Source organism: Lepus europaeus, chromosome 14 (assembly GCF_033115175.1).
Source record: "Lepus europaeus isolate LE1 chromosome 14, mLepTim1.pri, whole genome shotgun sequence".
Taxonomy (NCBI): Eukaryota; Metazoa; Chordata; class Mammalia; order Lagomorpha; family Leporidae; genus Lepus; species Lepus europaeus.
Window position 1 is genome coordinate 90,356,058 of NC_084840.1, and position 10,955 is coordinate 90,367,012.

Here is a 10,955-nt window from a genome sequence, read left to right on the forward strand (position 1 = left end):
AAGGGCATTGTATTTTATCAAATGCTTTCTCTGCATTTATTGAGATAATCATATGGTTTTTCTTCAGCACTTTGTCAATGTGTCAAATCAATCATCGATTGATTTGAGAATGTTGAACCATCTCTGCATACCAGGGATAAATCCTACTTGATCTGGGTGGATGATCGTTGTGATGTATCATCAGGTTCTATTGGCTAGACTTAATAAAAGAGAATTTTTGTGTCTATGTTCATCAGGAATATTGGTCTGTAATTCTCTTTCAATGCTGCATCTTTTTCCGGCTTAGGAATTAAGGTGATGCTGGCTTCGTAGAAATAAATTGGGAGAATTTCCTCTTTTGCAATTGTTTTGAATAGCTTGAAAAAAATTGTAATTAGTTCTTCTTTAAATATCTTGTGGAATTCAGCAGTGACTCCATTTTGTCCTGGGTTTTCTTTGTTGCGAGGGCCTTTATTACTGATTTAATTTCTGTCTTGGTTATGGGTCTGTTCAGGTTTTCTATGTTTTCATGATTCAATTTAGGTAGGCTGTATGTGTCCAGGAATCTGTTCATTTCTGCTAGATTTCCCAGTTTGTTTGCATACAACACTTTGTAGTAATTTCTGATGATTCTTTGTATTTCTGTGGTGTCTGTTGTTATATTCCCTTTTTCATCTCTAATGTTATTGATTTGGGTCTTCTCTCTCTTTTGGTTAGTTGGGCCAATGATGTGTCAATTTTATTTTTTTGAAAAAACCAGCTCTTTGTTTTGCAGACTTTTGTAATTTTTTTTGATTCAATTTTGTTGATTTCTCCTCTCATTTTAATTATTTCTTTTCTTCTGCTAGTTTTGGGTTTGGTTTGCTGTAGATTTTCTAGATTCTCTAGATGCATTGATAGCTCATTTACTTGGTTTCTTTCCAATTTCTTGATGTAGGCACTTATTGCTATAAACTTTCCTCTTACTGCTTTTGCTAAATCCCATAAGTTTTGATACATTTTGTTGTTATCTTCATTTGCTTCCAGAAAGTTTTTGATTTCTTCTATGACCCATGTGTTTGTATATACTCTAGAGATTTCTGAGTTTCTGATTTCCAGCTTCATTCTGTGCAGTCTGAGAAGATGCATGGTATGTTTTTTATTTTTTTGAATTTGCTGAGACTTGCTTTATGGCCTAGTATGTGGTCAATCCTAGAGAAAGTTCCATGCACTGCTGAGAAGAATGTGTATTCTGCAACTGTAGAATGGAAAGTTCTGTAGATATCTGTTAGGTCATTCGGTCTATAGTGTCGATTAAATCTGCTGTTTCCTTGTTCATTTTCTGTCTGGTTGATCTGTCAGTTGCTGAAAGTGGAGTATTGAATTCCCCCAGTACTATTGTATTGGAGTCTAAGTCTTGCTTTAAATCCCTTCACGTTTCTTTTAAATAGCCAGGTGCCCTGTAATTAGGTGCATATATGTTTATAATACTTACATCTTCCTATTGAATTGATCCCTTAATCTTTTTTTTTTTTTTGACACACAGAGTGGACAGTGGGAGAGAGAGAGAGAGAGAGAGAGAGAGAGAGAGAAAGAAAAGTCTTCCTTTTTGCCATTGGTTCACCCTCCAATGGCCACTGTGGCTGGCGCATCATGCTAATCCGAAGCCAGGAGCCAGGTGCTTCTCCTGGTCTCCCATGTGGGTGCAGGGCCCAAGGACTTGGGCCATCCTCCACTGCACTCCTGGGCCATAGCAGAGAGCTGGCCTGGAAGAGGGGCAACTGGGACAGAATCCGGCACCCCAACCGGGACTAGAACCTGGTGTGCCGGCACCGCAAGGTGGAGGATTAGCCTATTGAGCCACGGCGCCGGCCCCCCCTTAATCATTTTTTAAAGATTTATTTATTTATTTGAAAATCCGTTACCCATCTCAGGTGTTACAGGAGACTGGTCTTCTTGTCTCTATGGAACTTTGAATAAATGGCTCAGTGAGTCAGGGTTTTACCAGTGAGGAAGAGACTAAGCAAGCTGTTTGTTTGTAGTAGTTTCTTTTCAAGTGGAATATCACCTTGGGGAGAGAAGACTGCTGGAGACAGGGAAGGAAATCCAGCAGGAAACCTCAACACTTCGACAAGGAAGGACTGAGTTCTAGAGCAAGATGATCATAGAACTAGAGAGGAAAAGGTAGGTGAAATGGGAACAGGAGGAAGGGGAGGCTGACTTACTATATCCAACAAAAAATGATTGGATATGGAAAATGCATGGGTCAGTTATCCAATTGTTAAATATCAGAAGGAGAACTATTCCAGGCAGTAACTGTCCCTGTAGATGCAGACACCAGATAGGATTTTGAGATGAGGGAAGGGCATTGAGCTTAATTTCAAAGAGGGAGCATAGTCGAGGAAATTTATTGCCTTCAGCAAGGTATATGGGTCAGTGGATGCAGAATTACTAAGAGGTAATAGTGGGGATAAGAGAAGACTGCAGAAACAGGCAGATAAGGGGATGAGACATTACCTGACTAGTAATGCAAGATGAACTTGATTTTGTTAGTAGATTTTTACTAACATTGGACAATGCAGAGATGAAAAGAAGTCAGGCTGAGTTGAAAATGAGGTTGGGATAGCCTAACAAGAATGTGGCCAATTATTAGATCATTCAATTAGATCATTCTTGTTAGGCTCTGAAGGAAAGAAGATTGGAGTAGACATAAAAGCCATCCAAGTTAGATAATTAGGCAACTTCCAGGAAATAGTATGAAAAGTAGGTGATTAAATAAATGATTCTTAATTTTCTGGAATAGTGAAAGCCTGGCAACCATGGATAAAAGCACTTGTGTGGAACTGCTGCATCTTTCAGCCTCCTGGATCTCGGAGGGCAGGCTCACCACATTGGACAGAAAGGACAAGGATGGCTGCCATAGCCAGACTTGCCCTGCATGGACCCTCCTTTGGTCCCTCAAATGACTCTGTGCATGCCCCACGTGCAAAAGATCTACAAATATTCCATGTCTGCTCCTCCTTTCAAGGTCTAACCTGAACTCCATGACTAGAGACTGAGCTGCTTCCACCTCAGTATCGACAGTGACATCACACGGTGCAAGGCTAAAATGTGGGGCTTGGGAGAAGACAACAGCCACACCCAGCATTGCCAGAGTAGAGTCAGTCCCTGAACTGGATGCCCAAATGTGCACGGCCCAGAGAAATAAAGTTCACCTCAGGTTCTCTGACTTTTCTGATCTTTAATCTCATTTTCTTCATTTCTGCCCAAGTCCACGGGGTCAGATCTCTGTAAACCATTGGGACTGTTCCAAAGAAAGATGGCACACTGTTCTCTTCCTTGCCACATACCAGTAAAGGGATATTTTTTAAAGGTGAACCCACAGCAAGAGCAAATGAGAGGGCAAGGGGTGATCAAGAAAACTGTATATGCCTAGATGGTAGAAAGCTGATGGACAGAGAGAGAGGAAACCACAACTCCAAGCTGAATGGAGTTTTCTGGGCAGATTGCCCCAGCCTCCCAGAATTCTGGAGAGGTTTAGAACCTTGAGACTGAGTGGGATGTGGAGCAGAATACTATCAATGGATATTGTCAGGAAGTCTGCAGAGGATCCCACTCCACATACCCCAGCAGTTAGGTTCAACATGACTCAGGGAGCTACAGGTTTATTTTCTGAGGAATCAGAAAAGCATGAAGTTCCAGGACACTAAAGCTGAGGTTAGGAGTTCACTATGATGTTCAAAACAATTAAAATCTACAAAAGGAAAGTGGATCCCTAACTCATCTGCCCACCCACACACATTCTGCTTTTTTGCCTGTGAAGCTGCAGAGTTTAACTACCATACTAACCCCCTCTAATGAAAATCAAGTAGCTAGCGAAATAATTCTTCCCTATCACACTTCAGCCTTCCTCCAGAGACTCATCCTGCTGAGCTAGCATTTGTTCACAGCTCCAGACACCAATGGCCACCTGGGCTGTGAGCCTCTGCAGAGGAATAAATGACTTGGTGGGGCTGTGTAAGCAGCTCTCTGGCCTCTGCACCCTTCCCTGAGAAAGACTAGGATGCCATACCTACCTGTTCCTCAGAGCTAAAGGGGAAATCAACAATGGAAGAAGTCATAGGAATAAGTACAGGTGGAAGAGCCAATAGATAAGGAAAGTAATCTAGGAATTCATCCTGAATATGTCATTGAGCCAGATGCTGTGACTCAAAGAAGTTAAGTTGCAGAGGTAAGTAAGGCAGGAGTGGATCAGGCAAAGTAAGTCTGCTGCCCCTAAAGCCCCAGATAGTAACTTTTAGATGTTAGTGACTTGTTCCACCCTACAATCAGGTTACATAGTTAGTTGGCCATTCTGTGCAACAAGAGGACCATTGTACTCATAAAGGAGCAGATGGCAACACTGCCATCCTAAGTTACACTAGAGGCTTTCATTTGACAGCCTTCCAAGTAGCAGGAACCATGAGAGGAAGCAGACTGTGACCTTCTCCTTGCTTGTAGATTGGACTGGCATGAAGAAACTAGGAAAATATATAGACAAGCTCAGCCAAGGCCTAAGTGGACTGCCGAACATTGGTAGGAGCAAAAATGTGAGGAAGAGCAGGTTAAGCTAAGGCCAGAGTGACAAAGCCTCAGGTGAACACAGGAGGGTCCATGGGGAGGAAGAGGCAGATGATGGACAGTAGCTCCTGTCCTAGGTGGTTTTCCTGGATTAATACCTGAGACAAGGAATGAGACAATGTGGCCTCTAATCACAAAGACTCAGTTCAATAAACTTGTAGCCCATAAACTTCCTCTAGCAGTTCAAGGGCTGGAATATCGGTGATCTTACAAGAGGCGGCCCTTAGAGTAGCATGAGTCTCAAATTGGCCAGATTTTGAGGGAAAATATAATCTCATTTTGAAGGATAGACTTCTTCCCAAAGGGAAAGAAAAAACTCAGTTATTGTACATCATGATAATTCAGACTGTAACTTTGTCCTCATTTAAATTAAAAGACAAACTATAACACTTTGATGTTTGTATTAAACACACCTCAGGCTCAGTGCATCGGGAACATTTTATAGGAAGTTAACATTAGGGTTTTCAAGTGTTTTCCTAGTTGCTGGGTATTAGAAATTTTAGCTATATGTGAAAATTTCAAAAGTTTTTAAAACAGGAATGGTTTAGACAAGAATGAAAGCTCCTAAATTTTTAAATCTAATGCTAGTTTGACTTTCCTGTTTCATTTATGGGATAAAGAAGAAACTGGTATCTGTAACTTCAGAATGAGGGGAAGAATGTCTCCTCAAAGGAAAATGTTGCTCATTTAAATACAGATATATTTTGTCTTTGAATCTTGACTTTGTTTTACTTCTTTGTTCTTGGTAAAAGGGCCAAGAACCCACCAATAGATATGAGATACATAGAGACAGAAACCCCTAGGGCATGTTACAGTAGGATTACCTCCATCTTCACTCATGGTGGCCCATATACAGAAATTTAGAACAGGTGAGTAGGGAGCATTGATATTCTGCATTGCCATCGAAAGTAATATGTTTGTAAATGCTACATATAATTTTGGTTGTATTACCTAAGGTACTAATGAAATACTGCACATAGTTTCTGTGTTGAAAAGAAAGAGGTCCATTTTTCTTTCATACGTGTGCATACATATTTGCACACATATGCCAGAGTTATTTCTCTAATGGAATTCACAGTAAAATATGCTCACTAGGAGCATATCTGATACCGAGGTTTGCTCACCCAGTAGTGTGGTAGGTAGTACACAGAAGAATGATTGGATATTTCTGAATGGCCAGTGATATCATTTAAACAATACTTTAAACAAAGATACTGGAAAATTGTTCTTGGTATTCAATTATTAACTTGAAAAATCTGCCCATGAAAATTACACTGCAGTTTGTCATCATGGGCATTTCAGCTGTGAGGACAGCAAAAATGTGGGCTTATTGATTTGCACAGAAACATCTCACATGATGATCTAGTGTGAATTTTACAATATATTGAACCTTTAAGTTTCATCACCAGGTTGGTATCTCTAAAAGTGACCTTTGTGCTCCTGCAGGTCTGCTTCTTCAAACAGAGGAACCACATATCTTAATACTTTCACTTCCTTACAACTTCACCAAGAAGGAGACAGCAGGCACTTTGTATGTCCCATTGGGCTCCAAAGTATGTACTGGCAGTATTCCCTTTCCAAGTAGTGCAGACACAGAGGGAGAGGCAGCGAGGTCTAACATCTGCTGGTTCACTCTCCAAATGGCCCCAACAGCCACAGCTGTGCCAGTCTGAAGCCAGGAGCCAGAAATTTCATCTGAGTCTCCCATGTGGGTGCAGGACCCCAAGCACTTGAGCCATCTCCACTGCATTCCCAAGCCATAATCAGAGAGCTGGGTCAGAAGTGGAGCAGCCGAGACTCAAACCAGCAGCCACATAGGGTGCCAGCACTACAGGCAGAGGCTTAACATACTATGCCACAGCTCCAGCCCCTGATGAGTTATTTTTTAGAAACAGCTTTATATAGTAATTAGAACTGTAGTATCAACTTGAGCAAATATTCCAGGTATCCTTAAAAAGTAGAGTTTAAATAAGCACGTCACTTATGCATGTCTTTTATGTGATCTATACCTACTGATTAGTATGCTTGTGTTTCTGGGGTCTTTTCCAACAAGTCTTTCCTATGTCAATGTCTTGAGATTTTCTCCAGTGTTCTCCTCTTAATTTGATGGCATCAGGGCATAGATTGAGATCTTTGATGCATTTTTGAGTTGATTTTTGTGCAAGGTGTAAGGTAGGGGTCTTAGAGGATAAAAGGTTCTATAGTTACTCATTAGGTCCATTTGGTCTGTTGTGTCAGTTAACTCTGTTGTATCCTTGTTGATTTTCTGTCTAGCTCATCTGTCCATTGCTGAAAGTGGGGGAATGGAAGTTCCCTGTTATTATTGGATTCTGTGTCTCCCTTTAGATCCACTAACATTTCTTTTAAATAACCAGGTGCTCTGTAATTGGTTGCATATACATTTATTATAGTTACCTCTTCCTGTTGAAATGATCCCTTAATCATTACATAGTGCCCTTCTTTGTTTCTTTGAACAGTTTTTGTGTTAAAGTCTATTTTGTCTGATATTAGGATGGTTACACCTGCCCTGTTTTGTTACGCATTCACATAGACTATCTTTTTCCATCTTTTCACTTTTAGTCTATGTATATTTATTGGTGAGGTGTCTTTTATGAGCAGCAAATAGATGAGCCTTGTATTTTAATCCATTCAGCCAGTGTGTATCTTTTAATTGGGGATTAATTAAATGTCAGGCATTTACATTCAAGGTTACTACTAAGATTTGAGAACTGCCTTGCCATTTTTCTGTAAATATTCCTATTGTTTGCTTTGAATTTTCTTTGTGCTTTTCCTGGGAGATTTTCTGCCTTCACATTTGTTCATAATGATGGCTGTCTTCCTGTGTTTTTGTTTGTGGCACATCCTTAAGCATCATTTTGTAAGGCTGGAATAATGGTTGCAAATTCTTTCAATTTCTGTTTGTTATGGAAGGCCTTTATTTTATCCTGATTCTTAAGTTGGAGCTTTGCAGTGCACAGTATTCTGGGTTGACAAGTTTTTATTCTTTAAGACTTGGATTATGTCTCTCCATTCTCTCCTAGCCGGTAGGGTTTCTGATGAGATGTCAGTTGTGAGTCTCATTGGAGAGCCTCTTAAAGTAATCTGAGATTTCTTTCTTGCACATTTTGGGATCTTTCCTTTAGGTTTTACTCTTGAAAGTTTTACTACAGTGTGTTGTGGTGAAAATCTTTTCTAGTCATGTCTAATAGGAGTTGTATGTGCTTCGTATACTTGGACATCTCTTTCTTTCTCCAAATTGGGAAAGTTTTCTGTAATTACTTCACCGAGTAAGCCTTCTAATTCATTCTCTCTTTCCACATCCTCAGGATCTTCTAAGATCTGTGTGTTGGGTCATTTGATGATATCCCATCATTCTCCAAGACTTTTTGTTTTTCTAATTTCTTTTGTCTCTTTTGTCGGTCTGAGAAATTTCCAATTATTTGTCTTCTAGCTTGGATAGTCTTTGCCTCACCAAGTCTGTTGTTCAGGCTATACACTGTATTTTTTTATTTGACACATTGAATTCTTCATTTCTAATATTTCAGTTTGATCTCTCTTCAAAATCTCAATCTCATGGGAGATTTTTTTCTTCCGTTCATGTATGGATTCCTTTAACTCATGAATTTGCTTCTCATTGCTTCTGAGTAATTCTGTGATTAATCTTTTGAATTCAGTTGTCAGGCATCTCATGAGTCTCTTTGTCTTCACATTCTAATATTGAAGTGCTGTTGTGTTCCTTTGGGGGAATCAAGTTGTCTTTATTCTTGTTCGTTGAGTTCCTGCATATATTTTCAGGCATCTGTGGAATTACTCAGTTTTCTCCTCTGATGGATTTTGTCTTTAAACAATGCCTCTGTGGCCTAGTTGAGTGTCTGGTCCTTCAGTAAATACCTAGTGGCATATTTTGGGTGGGGTTAGAAAACTCTCAGTGCACAAAGTATGGCAAGAGTTCAGTGAGGTGCAGTAGATCTCCTCTTTTCAGCAGGAAGGAGGGTATAGTCAGCCCTGTTGGTGTAATCATATTCTCACCTCCTCTATTCCAAGGTGGTCATGCCCCGGGATAGCCCAGTGGGTGCAGTACTCGCCTGCATGGCCACATGAACTACATAAAGGATCTGTGCAGTCCTCATGTGAACACGAACCCCACTCCCAGTCAGGGAGCTCTCAGCCCTTGGCACCAAACTCAGTGATTGCCCAGAGACCCAGTTATAGTCTGTGCCCTATAACATGTAGTCACATGTCTGCCACACAGTCTCTGCACACAAGGCTCTCATGATCATGGATGCAGAGGGTCCACTCCACCCTGCTAGCCTGTCCTGTGCATGGAGTGGAAGGGATGTTCCCAGAGCCAGCAGCCTGTGGGTGCTCCAGCTTGGCACTTCGAGCTCTGACCTGTGGTAGGTTGAGAGTCTTGGGGACACCTCACAGTCCCACATGAGTACGCAGCCCCCTATCTGTCCTCCCAGCTAGACTGAAAGTCAATGCAAATATGGATTTTTCCATCAGGTAAAATCCCTGGATCACACATATGTACAAGAGCCAACACAGCCATTACTCCTTTAAAAATGGCATCTTCTCCCTGCATGTTTCTTGGCACACACAAGAACCACCAAAGCCACTACTGATTTCAGAATAGTGGCTTATCCCCATCCATTGCTGGGTGAGTGCACCCAAGCTGCCACAGCCACTACTTCTGTCAACATGGTGCCCACTCCCAGCTGGTTGCAGGTGCCACTGTTGGGGTTGTGGGGAGAGAAATGCACCCATTGTTGCTGTGTTAGGTGGGTACATGTCCCTCTTTGAGCTCCAAGCCACATTCACACCAGGCTGTCCCTCCAGTTGTATTGCCTGTGGCACAGGTTCCCACAGTCTGCTCTCACCCCACTCTCCAAAGCTATGACTTCCTCCAGCTCTTAGCAGCAGGAGTTGTGTGTTGGGTGCATCTGCACCTTTCACGTGGATCCACAGCATGCCTCTTCCTTCTGTAGAATTTCCCCTGCAGATTTCTCTCCAACTCTCCTCCTGTAAATGCCCTTCCTCCACTTTTTTGCTATTGTTTTCTCCTAGCCTAAAGCAGTATGTCCTTTACCTATTCCACCATCTTAAAGATCTCATATAATTGAGTAATTTTTTAGAAAAACCACAATGAGAGTTCATGTTATTCCAATTGGAATGATTATTATCAAAAAACACAATAAGCATGGGAATAGGAGAGAGAGGAGGAGGAAGGGTGGAGTGCAGGTGGGAAGGATCACTGTGTTTCTCAATTTGTGTATATGAAATGCATGAAGTGTGTATACCTTTGTCTTCCTGGCCACAGGAGCTGCCTGGCTCGTGCTGGGTGGGGGATGTCTCCTTGCCAGCACCTGACAGCATGGCTCTGGTGTCCAGGAGGACAAGGGTGACCCAGCCCCTGAGCTGAGGTCCTCCTTCATGCCACAAACTTTGTCCCTGAGGAGCTCCATCAGCAAGATCATGTTGGAGACAGGCAGCGAGACCCTGGGGGATGAGTGGCAGTTTGTCTCGGAGATCACCTCTACTTGCTACTCCATTGTGGAGTCACTGTCCAGGAGGGACAGCCCATCCCAGAGAGTAGAATCCAAAGGTCGATGCTGGGTGAGAGCCTGGGAGGCTGTCAGAGAAGATGTTGCACCTGTCCATGCTCAGGAAGCTGCAGGAGAACCTACAGAAGAAGGCTGACAGGGCTGCCCTGAAGGAGGAGGTGCAGAGACAGAGGCACCACCATCAGAGGCTGCAGGCTGAGTCAGAGAGTGCAGCAACCGCCTGCTCCTGGCCACCAAGCAGCCAGGCTCCCCCATGACCAAGTCAGCCACGGACCTGCATGGGCCTTGCCAGCCCTGGGCCCTCCTCAGGAACCGCTCTCTGTGCTGAACTGCCTCTCAGCAGGGCTCCCACTCCCTGGCCTCTTGTTTGGTGGCAAAGTTGCTGCACCCATCCCAGTTTGTAAATATTCTGTGTAGAAGAGGGGCCTTCAGGGAGTAAAGAAACCACTGCCACACACACACACCACCACCACCACCACCACCACCACCAAAGGTCAACCAACATGGGGTTACCCATCTCGGGTAGTGGCCTCAACAGTGCACACACTCAGGTGTGTGTGCCAAGTATGCCTAGAAACTAATGTGTACCTTCCTACCACTTATGGCCCTAGGTTTCTGGGCCCTAGGAAGAGGAAATACAGAGACATTAGGGCTGTAAACTATGCTGCAGAAAAGTTGTGCTCTGAGCATTTCAGGCATGGGAAGCCAAGACACTGTGGCAAAAAATGAGATACATGAAGGATCCCTGTGAGGGAGATCCCAGTGGAAAGAAGGGGCCATCAAAGGAGGAAGTACCTTTCCCTGAAGGGAGGA